At 40.2% G+C, this 22,109-nt stretch overlaps 1 protein-coding gene across 5 annotated transcripts in view; it reads left to right on the top strand.

The window, feature by feature from the left end:
- The window catches only part of Znf385d (zinc finger protein 385D), a 345,072-nt gene that overhangs the window by 20,416 nt on the left and 302,547 nt on the right, over positions 1-22,109 (top strand). The window contains exon 1 of one of the 5 annotated variants that reach the window (XM_076544448.1): positions 14,314-14,426. The exons of the other annotated variants lie outside the window; for them this stretch is intronic. The gene's annotated coding sequence lies outside the window, so the exon portion shown is untranslated. Of the gene's footprint in view, positions 1-14,313; positions 14,427-22,109 lie in introns of those variants that run through there. 5 annotated transcript variants of the gene reach the window in all.

The following is a 22,109-nucleotide window of genomic DNA, read 5'->3' as shown; positions in this document are numbered from 1 at the left end:
ACTCATCAGGAAACTTGGATGAAAACACAGTGGGACACAATGACTTTCCTACCAAAGATAGTGAGAGATCTGGAACAGCTCCAGCACTCAGGAGACTGAGACAGGAAGGTTGCTAGAGGTCAGGCTGTGTTATATCACCAGACCTGGTTTCAAAACAATCAGTAACAACAAAGAAAAGGTAATATTTCTGAACCCTGTCAAACACCATGTGTTAGCCAGAATTCCAGCACTCACTGATTATCATTGAAAGTACATATCCTGTAGGCACCTTGGCCAACATGCTGTCTAGCTCTCAGGCAGCTAAACTCAGGCAGCTAAATATAAAATATATAACCTTTCACCTAGGAACATTTTAAATGTAATTAAGATCTGACTTTAGCTATTCTTCAACACAATCGCATGAAGAGAATAACTTTTTTGCCAAGTTATGTGGAGGTTATTTGATAATACTTATATGTCCGTATGTTTATATAGAACAAGTACTATCCCCTAACAGGCTTTCTCCTAAGAATAGGCTGTTTACTTCCAGAAGGCTGCTCAGACATTCCATTAGGGATGTTAAATGTGATGTTGCTTTTTCAAATCACAAATTGAAATGAGCGAATTGACCCACAATGGGGGAAGCATTTAAGCAAAGTGATGTTGCATCCAAAATGCTGGGATAATGTGTGTCAGTGAAATCAGCTCTCTGTATGTTGTGACTTGAAAAAATACCTACAAAGAAAGGAAGCTCAGAGGGGAATGAAAAATCCTTTGGGGAATAAAGATGAAGATAGCTCTTTGATACCTACACTGATACACCATTTGTGTTTCCAAAGGAAAGTGCTTTATAGTTGATAGATTGAGAGGAAGACTTTGAGCTTTACATGGATGGGATGCTGTTGTGTGGTGTGGACCACAGGGCAGGGACTCAGGTGCCTGATGCTCTAGCCCCAGCATCCAACTGTGGCTGGCACAGAGGAAGTCATCAACATTATTCATAAACTGTTTTTTTAAAATTGCTTTTTATAATGTGTGTGTGTGTGTGTGTGTGTGTGTGTGTGTGTGTGTGTGTGTAAAAGCATGTGTTGCAGCAAGTATCTGGAGATCAGAGGACAGCTTGCAGAGTCAGTTCTCTCCTTCCATGGTGCAGATGCTGGGGCTTGGCAGCAAGCACCTTTGCCTGCTGAGCCATCTCATGGGCTCTATCTATAGGATTTTTCACAGATTTACCTGGCATAAGATTGTGAATCGCATTTTTGTTGCTTCTTTCTGTCTCTGCATTTATACAGAAGAGGGCACATATTCTTTTGAAGTGTGTGTGTAATGTGTATAAAAGCTGCCTGGCTGATATTGGGGAGCTCTGTCAGGCACCTTATTTCTCCTTTAGGGGCCCATCTCTGTCAGAGGGCAGGGTAGGTGTCTGTGGTTAGGAATCACCTCTACTTTAGGTTTGGGAGCCTTTTCAGGTAGAGCTGCCTCTGGTCCCAAACTGAGAAAGAATTGGAATTTACATTCTGTGCGTAGGTTTAAGCTCCAACTCAGTGACTCTTGCTGTGCTCCTTGTTGTTGATATTGTTAATTCTAAAGATAGGAGGAGAAAGACCACTGACCCAAATCATCATGGCTAAATTAATTAAAGTGAGCAGTTAATTAAAGCAAGCTTTTTTTATTTGTGTACATGGGCTGTTTCTACCAAAAGTGGGGTCCAAGAGAAAGCTTTTATAGCTCAGGGGTAGGAGGTTTCCAAATAGGGGATTTGGTAGGCAAAATAGGAGGGGTTACAGGAGCAGAACATCATAACAAGTTAGTCATAATGACCTCATGAAACGAAAACGTGGTGGCAAGGTGGGCATACCATCCTTTTGAAACAAAGGTAGGATTGCAAGATGGTTATAAACAACTTTTTGCAACAAAGACATGATTGCAATTCCTAGAACAAGTAGTACATAACCATTTGTAGTTAATGTCACAGGTGGGGGCATAGCCCAATCCTTGAGAAACAGAGTTTTAATCATAAACAGGAATGAACCTAGTTTGTCTTTACCATAAGATTTGAACCTAAGATGAAGGCAGGTTGGTTCTTCAGTATCTAAGTTTCTCCATAGGGTTATTCTCCAGTAAGGTCATGTGTGTTCTGCACACAATACAAATGGTGACTTACATGATAGCATTTTGTCACTTGGCACATAGTGATTTAGTCAGCAAGAGATTAGAGAGGAAGAATTTAGAAAAGAAGAAATGAAGCCCCTGTACACCTAGAAGCCTGAGACAGCCTACTTGTGCATTTTAGTCCCACTGAAGGCAGCTTAATAACAAATCAGCACTTTCCTTCAAGTTGAGCAGACAAATTATCATGCAGATCTTGGTTCCCATTCATGTCTTGGAGCCAAGTCCTCCTGAAGGTGTAGTTTAAGAAGATCTGGAGAGGGCTTTCATATCCTGGCCTGGCTTCTATTCTTGCAAATTTCCTTGTTCTCTTCTTAAGCTAGATTTTCTGCCCAGTTAATGAATAGCTCAGTTTGGGATGGATTCTGACAGACTACAGAAACACTGCCTGGTGAGGTATTAGCTGAGTCCTATGTCTTATCTTAAAGAACCCTTTGGGGAAAAAGAAGTTGTCATCCCACTGGAATTCTCTGTGGTGACAAAATTACCAAAGTCCTTGAGTCACACTGTCTTCTACTGCCTGTGGAAATGACAGTTTTTATCTTCAAAGACAGTGGAATGGAAAGACAATCCATATTTACTGTAGGTCATGAAATAAGTTGATTCTTCTCAAAGAAGCTTGAATCAATTTATTCCAAGAAGTGCCTTAACAACCAGATGTTGGGAGAAATGCAGCTTCTCATGCAATTAATTTCTATGTTTTGTATGTTTGTAAAGTGTTTGCTTGTAGGTCTTTGTAAGTCAAAGTATGAGGCAATACTTGAACAGATGCATCATTGATGTTTGGCATCAGCAAGATACCAGAATGGTGTGAGACCTCTCTACTCATCCTTCCTAGTCTCTGTCAAAGATAATGGCAGAGCATGGGATGAGCTGATGTTTCTATTAATAGAGGCATTACAGAGCATTCCTTCAGAGTGTGGACAGCAGAGACATCTAGACATTCTGTTAAGATTTCTTTCCATCCATCCTAGTTCTCCCATGTTCCAGGCATGGTGTCAGACAGCAGAGGTGAGTCAGGAAGCAAAAATCCCTCGGAGCATGTGTGCTTCCTTATGAAGAAACAGATACGAAACAACATGGATAACTGCCAGCTAACATAGGTAGCATTAATGACTGTGACTAGGAAGTCAGATTCCAGAGAGATCAGCAGAGCCCTGGAGCACTGGGTCAGCCTAATGCAGCTGACCACATGAAAACAATGTTTAAGTCAAGGCATGAAGCCCAATCTTACCCAGGAAATCCCCCATTGAGATTCCCTTGTCAGGTGATGTAGGCTGTGTCAAATTGACAGTTAAAGCTAACTTGTACAGCTGGAGCTTTAGAAAGTTGTAGGTTTGCTATATTATATTAAGTTAAGGTATTTGAATTTTTGTTTAAAAATATCAGTAGAATCATTTTAATCAAATCTATGTATTTATTTTAGTAATTTTTCCTGTTTCTCCTTTTCATGTGTAAGTTGTATATGTGCATGTATGTATGCATATTCACATATTTATGGGCTCATGTTTGTGGGGGGTATATATGGAAACTAAATATGGCTGTTGGAAATCATCCTTGATCACTCTCCAACTTTATTCATTTTGGGGACTCATCAACAAAACTTATCTCCATAGCCATCTTCTGGGAATTCCTTGTCTCTGCCCCATGAGGATAGAATTACAGGAAGGACACCCACTCACCCAGCATTAACAGAGGTTCTGGGATTTTGTTCTTTTGCTTGTGCAGCTCTATAGCTGCTGAGCTGTCTACCCAGCTTGAGGTGGGTGCTGTGCTTTTGTTTGTTTTGTTTTGCTTTTTAGTGAAAATGTCTGATGATAGAGGTTCACAGGCCTTGAGTCTGTATATTCTAGAAAAACATTTTTTGTTGCTGTTCATAGCCTGGCCTTGGAAAAGAAAATGCTGCCACTTGGGTTGGTGGATGTCTTGTCTTGTCTTCCTTTCACCTCATATAATCTTGGGAGCCATCTGAGGTCTTTGCTTGAACAGGTCTTGATGGTGAGGTCATGTCCAGAAGAAAGCCATAGATAGGGAATGAAAGGGGTAAGTAGGACTCAAGGGTGAATCTGGCTTGCTGGGGGATGTCTTTCTATATGCTGTGAATATATGTTGTTCCAATTGATTAATAAATAAGCTGCTTTGGCCTATAGCAAGGCAGCTTAGAAGCAGGCAGTAATTCTAAGGAGAGAGACAGAAAAGAAGAAAGGCAGAAGCAGAGACACCAGCCCGCCATCCAAGGAGCAACAAGATGCCAGCAGACTGGTAATGTCACAGCCATGTGGCAACATATAGATTAATACAAATGGGTTAAGTTATAAGAGCTAGCTAACAATAAGCCTGACCCATAAGCCATACAGTTTGGAAATAATATAAGTCTCTGTGTGTTTACTTGGGACCAAGCAGCTGCAGGAAGTGGGTGGGAGAGATTAGCCCTGACATCAGGAGGGGCAGGACCAGAGAAACTTATGGCTACACTGGCTATAGAAACAAGTGGAGGATAAATCAGATCACAGACTCAGCATCAAAGTTAGGGTCAGCTCAGTCAGGGTGTAGAATGGCTGAGAAGGTAGATTGGTGATTTGGTGGATGAAGTAAGAAACTCTGGGTTGGCATTAAGTGTCCCCTACAGGTTTCAGGACCTGTTGAGTGCCAGTAGGATTCAGGATTGGTTCATAACATGAAAGAATAGATCCATTGTCCCTTCTGCAGATGTTTGGAAGAGGCTGGTAGTTCACATGGGACAGATTGCAGAAAGAGTTTGTGGATGCTATTCCCTTAGCAATGAGCCTGAGGAAGGGTGGTTATGAGCAAATGCACCAGAGATGCTCAGAGGCCACATGGCATCAGTCTTCTTCCACTACTAACTCCGAAGCAAAACAGACTTTTTGCTTCCTCTGGAGGAGGTGATAAAATCCTGAGAAGCAGGCCTGGGACTGCCTGTGAGTAGCATGACATTTGTTGTCACGAAAAGACAGAGAAGAAAATATAAGCCCTAAAGAGCAGAGCATAGACTGATACTTGAATATGGTGACCTTCAGGAGGAGAGAGGCAGAGTAAGGAAGGGACACATATGCATGTCTAATTAGATATCTACTCTTCACATACCATGGTAAACAAGAAGACTTTGACTTGGAGCTAGATTCAGGGTTATGCAACCTCTGGGAAGGGAAAAATGACTTTGCTTGACTTTTAGCATCTTGTACTGTGTCCTCTTTGCAGACAGGACACTACTGGTGACCTTGTATTTGTCTACACTAATATAGGACACTGTTATAACTCAGACAGAAAATGCCATGCTTAGCTCAAAATGCAGGGTAGATCTTTTAAAAATACAGCTAATAGGGATGTTACCTTTATATATACATGTTTTCCATAGAGTCTAACATTTTACTAGAATACCTCAATATGGTCTGAGTTAATATTACTATGATTTTTGAGGGATTTAAGGATCAAAAATATTTAAAAATAGGTATCCTTCCCAGTTGGATTTTATTTTCTTCATTTTGATTACAATGAAATCCAAAGCATAAAAAATGATTTCTTTATACTTATAAATGGACATTTCCCTGTTTTTATGAGGTCTGTTTTAGGGTCTGCCAACTGCCCTTCTCTGGACTGTTTATTTTTATAGTCATGGAAAGGATGTCTCAAACCTTGGAAGAAAAGAGCCTGACTAAAGAATGGCAAGTGGCCTTTCATCTCATCAAATGAAATGTCTGAAGTTTTCAGTTCTCACTCATCCTGCTTTTGCTTTCTGCCAGAGGGTGGCCAGATGGATCCTGCTCTTGGATCTGGCAGAGTGTCACTGACTGACAACTTGTTGGGGACTTAGAAGTGACCATTCTAGCTTTGGGGATGAGGAGCTGGGTCACTGGAGTGCTAATGCCTGTTTATATGAGCATAGAACATAGAGAGGTGTCTATGTGTAAACTGTTCCTGTTATTTAAAAGTCCAAATACAGTTTTCTCTTGATAACAAAGAATATGCTCCCTGATGAGGAGGAAGTTCTATCTTATCTTAGTTAGGGTTACTATTGCTATAATGAAACTACAAGAAAAACAACTTGGGGAGGAAGGGGTTAATTTGGCATACACATCCATATTACAGTTCACCATCAAAGAAAGTCATGACAGGAACTCAGGGTAGGAACCTGGGGGCAGGACCTGATGCAGAGCCATGGAGGGGTGCTCCTTACTGGCTTGCTACTCATGGTTTGCTCAGCCTGCTTCCTTAGAGAACCCAGGACCGACATCCCAGGGATGGAACCATCCACAATGGGCTGGGCCCTCCCCCATTGATCACTAATTGAGAAAATGCCTATAGGTTTGCTATAGCCTGGTCTTATGGAGGCATTTGCTCAGTTGTTGTTCCTCCACTCAGATGGCCTTAGCTTGTATCAAGTTGACATAAAACTATCCATCACACACCTGAAACTTGCCATTGAGTACATGGGCAGCTTCTATTCATGCTTCATCAACTGTCAAATAATTGCATGGTGGCAATCAGAGAAATTTTTTATCCTCGTGAAGAAAGTTTCTTTTTCTCTCCCAAACTCCATCACCACCATAAAATAGGTCTTCAAATTCAATGCCGTGGAATTTGTAGAGCAGACATACTGTTAGCATTCCCAGTCAAAATCCACAGCTATACCAGAAGTGAGAGAGCTTGGCAATGTTTGCATGTCACTGTTCTTTGTCTGGAGTGTGTTCTGGGAAAGCACCCAGAGAACCTGCTAAGCAGACAGCTGACCCCACCCCAGAGTTTCTGAGTCAGCAGGTCTAAGGCAGGATATGAGGATCTGCATTTCTGATAAGTGCCCAGGCAATGTTGCTGCTGGCCTATGAACCAAAAGTTAAGAGACCAAATGATATGGAGAAGCAAGTATTTGTTAGATTCTTACTCACCCTCCATTGCATTTTTATGGGAAGGTAGTATATAGCATGGTGGTTATTTTAGCCTCTGGAATTAGAATGCCTGGGCTCAACTCCAGGTTTTGTGACCAATAAGCTATTTAATTATGACTTTAGTATTTAATCTTGATCAGGTTCCTTTTCCTTATCTACCAAATGGAAATAATAATGATAATTACCTTATAGAGTTTGGAGAGGATTGAAAAACATAATACATGTAAAGTTCTTAGCAAATACCCAGACACTTTGTAAGCTCTTGGACAAATATTGGCTTTTGTCCTCATCCTACCTGGCTAGCTCGTGACTATAGCTGACTGATATATACAACAGTGGCTGCCAGGAAATAGTTCTCTGACTCGACTATCTGAAATGTCCCTGCCAGGGTTTATTGAGGACAAACAAGGCTTCCTTATGTCCACTCTAGGGAACTGAATTACAAAATGGTCTTGTCTTAGTGGTTCCAGAAAAGTTAATCAGGACAAAACCTAGAAGAAAGTTGGAATGCTCCTCAACTTTCTTGGCTTGACTCAGGCCCTTCACCTGCTGGCCTCTGAAATATGCCCTGCAGCTTCATTTGTGGAAGACAGGAAAGCCAGCATTGTCACTTTGTAGCAAGTGCTTGCAAAGTACTGTTCCAGCACCAGCTGTCATCGGATCACCGGATGCATGGTCCAAACGCACATTCTCTGGTGCCCTGGACCTAGTGAAGTTGAAAATGTGGGAGGGGACCCAGTAATATTGTCTTCAAAAGCTCCCCCAAGTGATTCTTAAGCAGACTAAACTAGGGAAAGTAATATGGAAAGTAATATGTGGTTATTCATAAAAGCCTTTAACTGTAAAATAAAATAAGTAAATGAGGCTAGAGATGATTCAGATATTAAGAGCTTTTACAGTTCTTGCAGAAGAATGGATTTGGTTCCCAGCAACCATTTTAGGAGACTGTAACTACCTCCAGGAGATCCGGCATGCTCTTCATGCATCTTCAGACACTGGACTCACATATACACATACACACATTCATAAACACAAATAAAAATAAATCCAGAGTAATGATATGGAGGGGACAGGTTCTATTTTGTGTTTGGGAAAGATGACCTTGGCAAAATAATTGAGCTCTGACTCCAATTTCAGGATCAAAGAGTGCTGGGAAACTAGGAGGTTATCATAGGAGATTTGAAAATCCTAAATGGGATATCTGTGTCACATCCTTCCACCCAAAGCTCAGGGATCCTCCAAGAAGAGGGGGTGAAAGAGTACAAGACCAGAAGTAGTGGATGACTGTACAGACACAGTGCTCTCTCTCCAGACACTGCAGGGCACTGGACATATGAACTCACAGTCATTGTGACAAAATGCTCACAACCTGAATAAGCTGAAGCCAGACAAAGTAACAGCATACAGGGCAGGAGGTAGAAATGAAATCCCATCCTTAGCTGAAGAGCTACTGGTGTGAGGAGCGACCCCTGATAGACTACTCTCCAATGTAAGTCCTGTACCTAAGAGTATTTGGGCAATACAAATTAGACTCAATGGGCTTAGTAATACAGAAAGAAAACACAAAGTTGGGTGGATGATGAGGTAGTGATGGATTTTGGAGAAGTTGGGAGATTAAATATGATCAAAAGACATTGTATGAAATTTTTATAGAATTAATAAAAATAGGATTTAAAACAAAAAGAAAATCTTAGGTGGCTTCCACAAACTTCCTACAAGTTTGAAACTCTAGATGGGCTTAGAATATCCACTGTAGATATCTTTTTATACTATTTTTGAATGCACTAAATGATTTAAAAATTTGTAAAAGCGAATCCACCAAAAGGCATAACAGCATTCATTAAAACACTCACTGTGGGCCGGGCGGTGGTAGCACACGCCTTTAATCCCAACACTCGGGAGGCAGAGGCAGACGGATCTCTATGAGTTCGAGGCCAGCCTGGACTACCTAAGTGAGTCCCAGGAAAGGCGCAAAGCTACACAGAGAAACCCTGTCTCGAAACCCCCCCCCCCAAAAAAAAAACCACTCACTGTGTATTTTCTCAATAAATGGATACATGGGGAAGCATTGCTCATGATTCACAGCTTCTTCCCTGTTCAATAAAGAGCAATGAAGAACCCCTGTTCCCTCACTGATATTACCTACTCTTCAGTGGAGAGATGGAGGTGAACAATATATCTAGCTGAATTGTTTCTTGTTCAACATACAAAGTTTCTCTAAGAAGAAAACTAAAAGGTAGGAAGTAAAAAGAAAGGTTACGTGACTCCATAGTGTTTGAATGAAGTGGTGAACTTCAGTAAAATACCTAAGAATTTGAGAAATCCAGCCAGGGAGATATGAGATTAAAACTCACCCACTCCCAGATATCAAGTAGAATAGATCCAAAAGAGAATTGCCCATGGTGTTCCAGGACAATGACAGAGAAACTGTCTCAATTTGAAATTATTGGTTCCTTTGCTGATATCTTTTCTAGTGACCCCAGGAGAGCTGAGAAGGTAACATGGTGCACAAAAGACAAAATAGTATTCTAATATTTCACAAAATGTGACACCCCTAGTGATTAGGAAACAGTTTGTGTGTGTGTGTGTGTGTGTGTGCATGCACACGTAGTTGTGTGTTATGTGTGTTTGTGTATATGGTGGATTAGGACTAAAATCAAAGTCCATTAAAAATCCATTGTGATATTTCAGAAAATTACTAAAGAATGAATTAACTCTCTGTCAGTAGAGGCTAAAATGATATGAAAGATTCAGGAACTAAATTACGTTTGATTGAATAGAGAAAATTATATTTGTTCAGACTGGATAAAGACCACTGACAGGTTTTATATACTCAGACATAGTAAAACCCATATTTTCAAGTGCTTATTTGTGAAGTAGAACTATCTCCTTATAAACTATTTTCATTCATTACTGCATGAGATTTTCACATAGATACCAGTATGTATAAGTAGTGACACTTCTTATTTTAAATAACATCATTTTATGTTGACTTAAGTCAAGAAAATATAAGTAAGACACCAGTTGTAGAAGGGTTGTTAAAACAGGAGCCTGGTGTGACACTCTACATAAGGGAGTAAGAAGAGAAGAGACCTTGAGCTCAAAGGGCCCTCTGGTTATATGGGAGGGCAGGTGGGTGAGAAAGGGAACTGGAGAAGAGGGAATAGAGGGCACCTGACTTTTAATATGGGCATCACACACCTGCAATGATGCATGGAAATAGACATGCCCAAAGGAAGGAGAAAAAATATTGAAGAAAACCACCGTGATTTTTTTAAGAGGAAAAGCTATTTTAGGGTAGAGAGGCAGTAGTGACAGTGATGTAAAGTTGATAAATTGTCTGTAGCCAACAAGCTGAGGAGCCTTCAAAGTTGAAAGAAAAAAAGGCTGTGATGTTCTGGTTCCTGTTACCAAAGAGACCAAAGTGCTGGTTTTGCCTTTTGAAAAGGCTTCAAGGACCCACTCAGTGAAAACTGAATTAATACTATAGAGAATTTCTGGATGCTAATTAATTAGGAGACGACATTCATATTTTAGGGAAAAAGCTATTCAGTCAGCAATTCTATTTATTTCAGAGGACTGACTACTCAATAAAACACAGGACACATACCAGTAGGGTTCCCACATAGAACCCTAGGGCCACTGCTGCCTTCTGTCTACCTGGGTCTTAGCTTTCTTTCTCACAGTTCTGGGAAGAAATGGATTCTGCTTTGTATGTGCCTACTCTTCTTATTCATTGGTTGTTTTGTTTTATCTTCTTTTAGCATCTTTAAGCACATATATCAGTACATCTAAATGCAAATACTAACATTTCTTACATGCATTTTGAATTTTATAAGGAAAAGAGTGTCTTTTTTTAGTTTCTGGCCATTTTTTTTTCACATGACACAGCAAGTACATGTTGATGAGGCGTGGGCGTGGACTTTCAGAATTGTTTTGTGATTATTGTTGTTGGGAAAAGCTTTGCAGGATTGACAGTCAAATTCTTTTTTAAGTATCCCAATAATGTCTCCAGTCTTGACAAGCATCAATATCAGATAAGGAATTCTAAAATCATCTGGCAGTGTGTGTGTGTGTGTGTGTGTGTGTGTGTGTGTGTGTGTGTGTGCACTGTGTTTTAGAGATATACAAGAAAGCAGAAGAACATCAATCCCAAAGGTCTGAGTTGCTTAAAGTCAACCGTCACATGTCTACAGTAAAAGAGATGATCAGGAAACCTTATAAGAGGTTTTCACAATTTATTTATTCTGGTTATTGGTGGATACTGGATGTCAGGAAGAGTTGTTTAGGTCTGAATAATCAATCAAATGAGCTCATGAGATGATGAGCTCCCCCACCCTACCTGTAGCCAGTGAGAGGCTCAATAATTTCCTGATGGAAAAACTGAATTGGACATATCCAAACATTCATGGTTCAGTGAACTTGAATACTGCTCCCAATACTGGGTGTTGGAAGAATTAATATATATTGTTCCTGTACTATATTTATAATTTAACACATATTTCAGCATGTCTGAATGTAAATAAAAATGACTGAGTGTCAAAACCCAGATAATGTGAGGATTGTATAACATGGATTTCTGATGCAGTGTGGGTTGGTGTTGCTCACTAACGTGTGCTGTGAAGAAAATGGCTCTCAGGTTAATGGAGCCATATAGACAGCCCAAGTTCCGAGCACCTCTAAGAATTAAGAGAAGGGGCCAGTGGGATGTTGCAGTGGATAAAAGGCATTTGCTACCAAGCCAACAACTGGACTTTACCTCTTGAGACCCACATAGTGAAAGTAAAAAACTTACTGAGTCTGGCAAGGAGCAATTAAGTTAAAAAAACAAACAAACAAAACAGAAAAAGTCGTACAGCTGAGCTTTCCCACAGTCATTCTGTACTGCTTTGTCTTACTAGATCGTAGTGTCTAGAAGGCCCAGTAGGCATAACATTTATCTATTTGTCTTTATAAAGGAATAATTTACTATTTATGGTGTTTTGTTATAAAAATAGTGGCATATATACATTTGTATAACCACTACCTCATTTGGATTTTAGAATGCTTTGTTTTCTCCTTAAATTCCCCTTGTCATCTGCAATGGCTATTCTTGGTTGTCAAACTGACTGCATTTGGAAGTAACTTAAACCCGAAAATTGAGGGCACATCTGTGAGGGATTTTGGCTTAATCTGAAGTAGGAAGATCCAATTCTAATCTGGATCTTCAAGGTAGGAAGACATGTCTTTGATTCAGATCTTTTGATCTGTAAACCCCACCTCAAACCTGGGCCACCCCTTCTACTGGAAGCCTGTAAAAGGACATGGAAGAAGGAAGCTCTTTGCCTTATTACTTCACCTTGTTAGCAAGTCCATTCTCCACCGGCATTAGAGCCTACTTCTTGGGATTCCAGTGTATACTGAAAACCAGCTGAGACATCCAGTCTTATGGACTGAGCAACTACTGGATTCTTGAACTTTCTGTTCATTGCCAGCCATTAATGCGTTAGCTGGACCATAGCCTGAAAATCACTCTAATATATCCACTTTACATACATATATAGAGTGCCATTCTTTAACTTCTATTACTCTAGAGAACTCTGATTAATACATCACCCTTATCATAACCTATTATATTTCAGTCCCACCTCCTGCAAATACTCACCCAATTTATGTCTAGTTTTAATCTTTTCTAGAGGTCAATAAATGAATGATACAAAATAATTGTCTTTTGAGAATGAACCCTTACCTTCAGTCTGGGGTCATTGTGATGGACTATAGACATATCTATCTGTCCTTGGCTTTCCAGCAAGACACCATTCACTCCTTCCTTGCTGAGAAGTAGGTAAAGACCCTTGCCACCAACCCTGATTATTTTTGATGCCCCGACTCATTTGATGGAATCAGAGAAGACTCCTGGAAGTTGTCCTCTGACTGCCACTTGTTTATGCATGTGTGTGCATAACATATTGATGTTAATACCCTTATATAAAATGTATGTGTGTGTGTGTGTGTGTGTGTGTGTGTGTGCGTGCGCGCGCGCGCGCACGAGTGTGCACTAATGTGTTCATGTGGAGGAAAAAGGACAACTTTGCAGCGTCTGTTTTCTCCTTCCAAACAGCTGGTCTTAGGGATTGAACTCAGGTTACCAGGCTTGGAATTAAGCAACTTCACCTCCTGAGTCTTCTCACTGGACCACTTGCCAAATCTTAGCTCAATGCTTGCAACATAGTAAGTGTTCAACAGTTACCTAACAACACTCAAGAGCTTTGATCTTTTATTAAAATATACCTATCATGGAGCTTTAGGCCAAAAGAACATCCAGGTATGCTTCAAAGCTATTCCACTGATAGATGGGGAAACTGAGTCACACAGGGTTTTGTTCTCTTCCAAAGTCTTAGATGTTTATAATGGCAGTAAAGCCTAGCTGTCTGGTGCCAGCTCAGAGCAGCTTCTATGTCATCAAGATGACTCCAGGCTGCCAACACAGACACATCTGATCCTGCTTACTCACTCACTGACTTTTAACATTTCAAAACATCTGTCTTTTTTTACAGGCTGTTTGTTTTATTTTATGAATTTTTAAATAAATTTTCTGGTCTCTTAAAGCAGATTAAGAAACTGAATTTTACTAACTACAAACATTAACCAAAATGTAGTTAAAGAGACCAATGTATTCACAAATTATCTCACCTTCACAAGAGACATTTGAAATTGTATCCCACTGGACCTTTTCCTTACCAAATAGTGTCTACCTGGGTCGAGGTGGGAGTGGGGGTTGGGTGTTTGCGGGTTCCTTTTGTGCTGAGATTAGCATCCACTTCCTTGATCTGCATCCCCCCCCCCCTTTGGAGCATTAAGTTGCTCATATATCTTCTGATTGTAGATATCTGCTTTCTTCTCTTTAAGGCTCTAACCAAGAAGTACTTGCAATGTAGCTTAAGGATGCATTGTGGTGGTTGAGCTTAAAATTTGATTTGTATCGACAGTTGTTTCATATGTTAAGCCTTCCTGTAATGATCCTTACATTTCAGAGTTAAATGGTATTTATGGCACCATGAAATATAAATGAAAGCTCGCCCTTGCACTGTGCCAAAAGCACTGTAAACAGCCCCACACCTGTGCACAATTCACAGTAAATCAAGCATTCGGAGTTTCATTTCACATTGCATATTTTAAGTGCCTTTAATAAAGATGAAGTGATTTGTAAGTTACATAATGAAGCCAATCCAAATAGTAGTCATTAAAGAGAATACTAACTATTTAACTAATCATCTTTCTCCCCTGGCAGTGTGGGTCACATCATATGTTTGCTCAATTTTTCTTTAAATAATAATGAAGATACTCAGCAATAAGATCTAATCAAGGTGGAAGCACATCTGAGTTTTGTTACAGGTAAGATACAGAAAGCCTTTGAACTGCAGCTTCCTCAAGCTTTTCAAATTGTCTCTGTGGACCTGTCCACACAGAGAGAGCAATGGAAACTGAGGCAGCTGCTAGAAAGGGCATGAAAAAAATCTTCATTTTCTTAAGCTCAATTTGATTTCTGGGATTGGAGTCTGTTTTTCCTTCTGTTGGTCCATCTGTCCATCTATCTACATGCACCTACCCGAGAAGTGAGGTGCACCACTCTGCTACTTTGATAGTGATCTTCATGGTACTTGGTAGAGGAATAGCAAGGCTTTCTGATATTGGTCTTATTTGTTATTTAATTTTGAACAGCTAAAAGATTAGAAACTATAATAAACTCATGTGATCCATGATCACTTCTAACATTAGGGAAGAGGCCAGATGATTGCATACCAAGATCAAGTAAAAGCATTGCAGGGTGCTGTGTAACCATGTAAAGTTACATGACCTTGTTGAAATCTGTTCTGGTTTTTTTTGTGTGTCGGGGGGGGGGGGAGGAATAAGGGATTATTTTTCTGTTAGTATTAGTCTTGTAAAATGTGAACAAAATACATTTTATACATGTATGAAATTCTCAAAAAGTATTTGAAACATTTTATCAAAAATATGAGTAGCTTTTCAAAGGTCAGGTCAATGTGTAGGTGTGATCTGAGGAATCCAGCCATGGATCAGATGTCAAAAATTGTACAGGAATGGAAATTTCCACTCCTTGTCCACACCTCAGCCATCATTGATCCAGCATTTCCCCGGTGACTGAGCTCATCTGGGCTCATGTCCCAGGCTGAGGTTTGGCTATTATGTCTGGGTGTGGAAATGATAGGATCTGAGCAACTGGGCCCTACAGGGTCAGAAAACAAGGCTAATCCTTAGTCTGAGCATGAAAGTGGAGTAGCAAGTTTCCTCTCCAGCTCAGAAGCTCTGCTCTCAAGACAAGCATGGCGGCCAAGGGGGTTTGAGATTGGAAGTGTGGGCAATGCATCACAAAACACCCGAGCTCTGACATCACATGGCCTCAAGCCAGTCTCTTATTCTTTTGGCTCTCCAGTGAAGTCATCAGCAAATGAGTTTGGAGGAAGCTCTTTTGACCAGTGTGTTTTGTGTCCTCTAAGGTCTCTTGAGAGGAACCATTTCCCACACATGCTGAAGTTCATGAAATCATGGGGCTTACTGAACCTTAAGTCCAGTAGAATTCACTTATAGTCACATTTCCAATTAGTTAATAATGTTTAATGTCTCTTTAAAAAATTTTTTAGTATAAGTATAGGAACATTTGCTATAGCTTCTAGATGTAAATAAGAATCTACTTTTGACTTCTTTAAAGGACCTCAAATGGTGATGACATTCACTGTGGACTTTATTTCATGGACTCATTGTATAGGTCAAGGGTGTGAGGCAGGGGTCTCACTCCGATAACCTAACTACCTTATGCTTGTAGAGAGTTCATTTTGGTCACATAATATTGTAGCATCATTTTCTCTCTATTACAAAAATTTCATTTTGTAAATGGAGAATATGGGTGTAGAAAAAAAACCACATTTGCCTTTTTCTTCAGATATGAAAGAATCTGGTAACACCACACTTACATGTATGAAAGACAATTGCAGTTGGGTGAAGTAGAAATTCTTCCTGGCAGTTATACATAGTAAAGGCTCTCTCTGTTCCTCCAACGCAGCAAGGAACCACAAAGAAGCTAGATTCTGTTATGTATTATTCTTTCTAGCGTTCTCTTAAAAATGTAAGATTCATGATTTCATTTAACAGTTCATAAATGTCCTACTATGTGGCGGGTAGCATTCATTGTATTGAGGATACTTAGAGGAATAAAGCATGATTGAACTTGCATTAGTGAAAGGAAAAGATAATGAATTAAGGTAGTAGATGATGTCAGATGCTGGTGGAGTGTCAAATAAATGTGAATAAGAAGATGGTGAAGAGTATCATTGCAGAGTGAGGCAGGTGACCCAGTAAAGACAGTGCAGACTTGGTGCAGTGTGCTCTGTGTTCCAGCTACACATCAGTCTACAGCCCAGGACTGCAAGTAGATGTTAGGAGGAAACATGAAGAGCCAAGGTGGGTTGTTAATTAAGACAACCACAAAGCAGCAATTACCCAACATCATCTCAAAATTACAGTCTTATGTAATTTAAATGGCATCAGATCATAGAAAAGAAAAACAGGTTTCTTTTCAATATTTGTGGTACAGGACCTAAGCAGGTAGGAGCATCCCATTATGTGAGATAGACTCCAGATTGATGGAGGATGGGAGAAAAGTACCTTAGTGCCACTCAAGTGTACTTTTTGAGAAAGAGGGTGATGAAAGCTGACAACATGCAAGAAGTGTTTAATTGCTCTGAACATGACTGTCCTTAAAAACATCCAAACTCAGGCAAAGGAGGTGCCACAAACAACAACTTGAGTCAACTCTGCAGCATCCTGGACAGCCTGTTGGACCTCAAAGTGAAAGGGCCATGAATCCAGATGTCCTTCCAGAGGAGGAGCTGTTTCTGAGGTGTTTTTCTGCCCAAGTTTTACAGAAAGATGTGTAGCATAAGCTACTTCTATGGGGTGCAGTTGTTACTTTCTCATTTAAATAGTATATTCTACACACTCCGCTATTGATTCCGTGTTCTGGGACTAACCGAGAAACAGGTGGCACACAAAAACTGTAGAACTATGGGGAATTTAAGAAATTAATTTACAAATTTGGTGACGATTTAAGGAAACATGGCAGGCTATGTGAGGAGAAAGGTCATTTTAGAGCCGTGTGGCTAACAGTCTTCTTGGAGGCTTGCTAGAGGGTCACAACCAATTTATTCTAACCCATCATGGGATAAAACTTCCAATCTAGCCTGGCAATGGGGTGGAACAAGCCTTTAATCCCGGCACTAGGGAGGCAGAGGCAGGCAGTTCAAGAGCTCTGAGTTCAAGGCAAGCCTGGTCTACAGAGCAAGTTCCAGGAAAGCCAGGGCTACACAGAAAAAAACCCTGTCTTGAGAAAAAAGAAATAAAAAAAAAAAACAAAAAACAACCAAAAAACACAAAGAAACAAAATTGCTCATTCTTTCTTTAGATTGTTAATTGCCCCAAAATGATGCACAGCCCTAGGAGATAGAGGGTAATGTGGCCAGTGGCCACAGGCTCTCCAGACCAGCCTCTGGGAGCACACCAAAGGGTCAGAGGCAGCGTCCCCAATTCACACACAGAGAAAAAAGCCACAATGGTTGTTCCAGATAGCTACCCTAAGAGAACTCCATTCAGCTCCCCTAGTGCATTAGGAAGTTGTAAGAGATTATGCTGGACTTGCTTTGGACAGCTTACCTATACATTTCAGTGATGCCACTTACAGGCATATACCACTTGAGTATCCCATTGTTATTTTTTTAGGCTTTTTAAAGCCTTCCATAAAAACATTATAGCTCTGCATAGAAGGTACAGGAGATTTTCCTACTGAATCTTTCTTCCAAATTTTGCACCTTAGGAAATGAGGTCCAGGATGACACAATTACTCAATTTTACAAGGTCAAAATATTTATCAGAGCCAAAGCGTGTATTTAGGTCTTAGGTCCAGCTGCTCTTCTGTAATTCTTTTTGATGGGTTAATCCTGGATATTCCTTCTCAGACAGAAGGAAAAAAAAACAGTTTTTAAATTAAAAGTCACATGGCATAAATGTTTATTTACGATTCTCAGGTCAGACTTTTGAAGCTGAATAACCTCAGGGCTGAAGTTTATTCTTTTATTAAATGTCATACCGCTTTCTAATTATATAGCATGCATTATTTTAATAATAACATAAAATAATTTTAATAATAATATTCCCGTAGCAGATAGGCATTCCTTAACCATTTTGTATTTCACCCTTCTAACTTGGCCCCCATTATTTTAGCCCTTTCCTGTCCAAAAGAAACATAACACAACTGTAGATGCAGACTATACATATCTTTTTAAAATTTCTGACAGTCATATTTGACAATAGCTAAAAGAAACAAGTGAAAAGATAATGTACTTTGCTTAATATTCACAAAATAATGTAATTTCCATGTTATCCATCTAAAATACTCATTACATTTTCCAAGTTTCATTTCATATTATGTCTTTACGCTGGAGTGTTCACATCAGAGCATATCAAGTCTATATTCTAAGAGCATTTGCTCTCAGTGTGTATCTCAACTTCAGACTGGCTGCTACTGTTTTAAAGCCCAGGAAGCAACACGTCTTCACTCTTGTGTTTAGCATCATGAAGTTTGGTGAGGTCAAACAGGTACTCAAAACCAATCACAAAGCCTACTCCTGTTAGAGCTACAGATGGATTTAACTTATCACTTTTGACATATTACTTGTTTATTTACTATTTTCTTTATATGGCTAAAGACTTAGGTTTTATTCATTTGTAGGCTTCAGATTGAACCCAGGCTTCAAGCAATGCTGTAGCTGCTTGTATGAGTATGTAGCATGGAGCTGCAAACTCAGTCCCCAGCCCTGACTATAAACTTTTAAAGACAGCAAGATTGGCCTGTGCTACTCACAGTTTGCAATATGTAGAGTCTATAGTAAGCTTGGAGGTCTGCAAGGTGATCGTACTTTCCTTACCCAGATTCCTCTCACCACTCCAGAGTAGAGCCAGTATCTGTACCTCAAGGACACCAAGCCAGCTGATGGGTATCAGCCCCAGACAGCTTCTCAGAGAGCACTCTCTGACTGAGCTGTGCTGCTGAGCTAACACCCCAACAAACTGAGGGCAGAGAGAAATAAGCTATCATTCTACATTTTTCTGATCACTTTATTTCTAATAGTGTTAAATCAAGAAATATTAATAAGACATAAGCGAAAATGTAAAATGTTAACTTTTAGGTCTGGTTCAGTGGTGATGCTCTTATTCCCTCTGGGTTCCAGTAATTGAATGCCCTGCTGATTTATAGGGAAGTTGGCTGAGGAGTAGCTCTCTCCCCACAGGAAAGCATTGTCTCCTACTAGCCTCATTTTTATTTTATTGGAGGAGGCACTCCAAAGGCACTGCTTAGCTCTGATGTACAGCAAATAATTTTGTAAAGACCTGCAGATTGATGGACATGCATATATTATGTGCACATGCAACATGCATATTAGACCAGAAATCCCATTAATCATTGCTAAGTGAGGTCAGAAAGAAATATTTAGATGCTGTGGATGGTGGCTGAATTCACTGTCTGGTTTTCAATCTCCCAGGCCAGCTTCTGCATGACTGCTTATGATCAAGTTATGTACAATCTAATGAATGCCATGATAACAACAAAATCCTTCAACTAAAAGGCCAGAGATTGTCTCAAACATGCTTAGGCAGAAGTTTACTGTTTCCAACTAAGACAAAGTATTAAATTTACAAAGTTCCCTGTGTAATTGCTGTGACTTCAATGGTCCCATTCCAGACTCCACATCTCTGTTGCTTGCTTCTCACTGTCAACATCCCTAAGTCAACATTCTTCAGTATTGTCTCTAGTCTGTGATGGCACCAAGAGGAAGTGACCTCTGGTGGCCTTGGCTCAGAAGAAATCAGAGTCCCTTTCCAAGTGTAATACTCATTATCTGTATGGAATTAAGCTTCTCTGTTTACCCAACCTGACATTTCACTTCTTTTATTTGAAAAATGGGTAAGGAAACCACCAACATTGAATGAGAAGTTGTATGTGTGAATTGCTAAGCACAGGTCTACCATGGAGAAGGCATAGGTATATGAAGGTATTTTAGGAGACATGAATGCTATTCTTAGTTACACTACATCTTTTCACAGGAAAAAGAACTAACAACTATTACTGTTTAAAGGGGAGTATTCCTTATTTATATGTTTAATATGTATTTAATAACACCTGCTGTGTGACTCTCAAGAATAGATTATATGAGGTCTTGGTGGCTGGCTCCCACAGGGTCTCCCTGTGATGTTGTAGGGTACAATGAGAACAATTTGTAGTTCCTTTTAGTTTCATTGAAGCAGCTGGCATTGTTTGAACAGGAGCCCTAGCTTTAGCTGAATGGGCTGCTGGTCATTTTTACTTATGCTCTGGTACATGCTGTATCCTGTAGTATGATTACTGAAAACACCAGGTGTCTGCAACCTTTGAACTCAAAACTGCTGCACCAGGTGGCATCTTGTGATGACAAGCATTTTGCAAACCTGGCTGGAGTCTTATCGTCCAGTGAGGATCAGCTTCTCGCTTGCTCACTTCTTATAAATCACCTGTCTCCAGAAGCATTCCTAAATTAATTTGAAGGCGAAAAGAAGAGGAACTTCAGAAACACATTTTGAGGAGAAAAATAGCCCTATTATACTGCTCTTTTTTTGAGTTCTTGGAGGTTGTTATAAGGTGCTCTCTCCTGAATAACACAGCTGCCATCTTTACCAAATCAGCTGTGTCTGCTTGCCAGAGTCCCTAGGACATTCCCTCAAGGAAGAGGGGGCTCAAGGTCACTGGGCCCTAACTTGAGATTCCAGGAAAATTTTTCAGTTATTTGTATATAATTTTTTCCTAATAACTTCTGACCTGAGGGTCTAGGAGGAGATGGGTCCAAATACATAGGCTGTGGAAAACAAGAAGAATGAGAGTTCATTTTCACAGCTAAGGGGATGCCATTGTCCATGCTGGAAGACTTCACTGTGGATGTGTTGGGCTCAGCCATGCCTGTCTGACAGCGGTCATCCATGGTAATCAAGCCCAATAAACTCTTGATGGCCCAGGGTGAAATAGGATGGAATTGTATTTTGGTTTGTGCTCATGGCCTTAGGAGAGGGGATAGGTGTTGTTTACATCTCCCCAAGGAAGAGATTCTGGAAACAGATGAAAGGATGTTCTTGTTGTAAATATGACAGCTACAAATAGAATATCCACTTATGTGTAAAACGCCTGGGTTTTATGCAATTTGAATAGTGATTGTCTAATCTACAGGAACTGCTCTCATTTGACAGACCAGATAAATGGCCTCTGAGATCTTGGTGTCATTCTGTGGTATGACTTCAACCTTTGAACTAAAAATGGCAGCATTAGGTGGTGTCTTGTGATGACATGCAGTTTGCAAACCAGGCTATTTCCTTTGAGTCTTATCATCCAAGTCCAGGTCTGCCTGCTTCAAGTCACACATGTTCTGCTTTTCCCTTGATCTCTTCTTTCATCTCTCATCTCTTCTTTTCTTTCACTTTTAAAATTCTTCATTTGTTGTTGCTCCTTTTTAAGACTTGGTGATGTTAAATAAATGGTCCGGCACTGCACAGTTGGTAGAACTTGGATCTGAATTGCATCCACAAGGTCGATTCATTAAAATTCATCACAAAGCACTAAGCTATCCTCATTTATTGTCCTACAGTCAGACACCCGAGATTCCTCGTTCAAAAAGAGGCACACAAATGAACAGTCACAGTTGTTTGGAGAAGTAATTGATACTAATTCTGATTGCCTTTTTCTTCTTTCCTCCACCAAGTGAAGTGTGGAACTCCCTAAGACCTTGAATTCTCTTAGTGCAGGGCCTGGCAGTAAAACAAGGTGATGTTTTAGAAGGGAGGGAGGCACTGGGAGAAGGATAAAGGGAGAGGGGAACAGAAAGAGAGAGAAGGATGGAGAGCAAGACAGGGAGGAGGGAAGAAGAAATGAGGGAGGGGCACATGGTGCTCAAACTGTCCTAATCTTGGCTCCTTTCACTGTGC

The sequence above is a fragment of the Peromyscus maniculatus genome, chromosome 9 (genome assembly GCF_049852395.1).
Source record: "Peromyscus maniculatus bairdii isolate BWxNUB_F1_BW_parent chromosome 9, HU_Pman_BW_mat_3.1, whole genome shotgun sequence".
Lineage (NCBI taxonomy): Eukaryota > Metazoa > Chordata > Mammalia > Rodentia > Cricetidae > Peromyscus > Peromyscus maniculatus.
The sequence above is the reverse complement of the archived record's forward strand: the minus strand, read 5'-3'. Positions and strand labels throughout refer to the sequence as shown.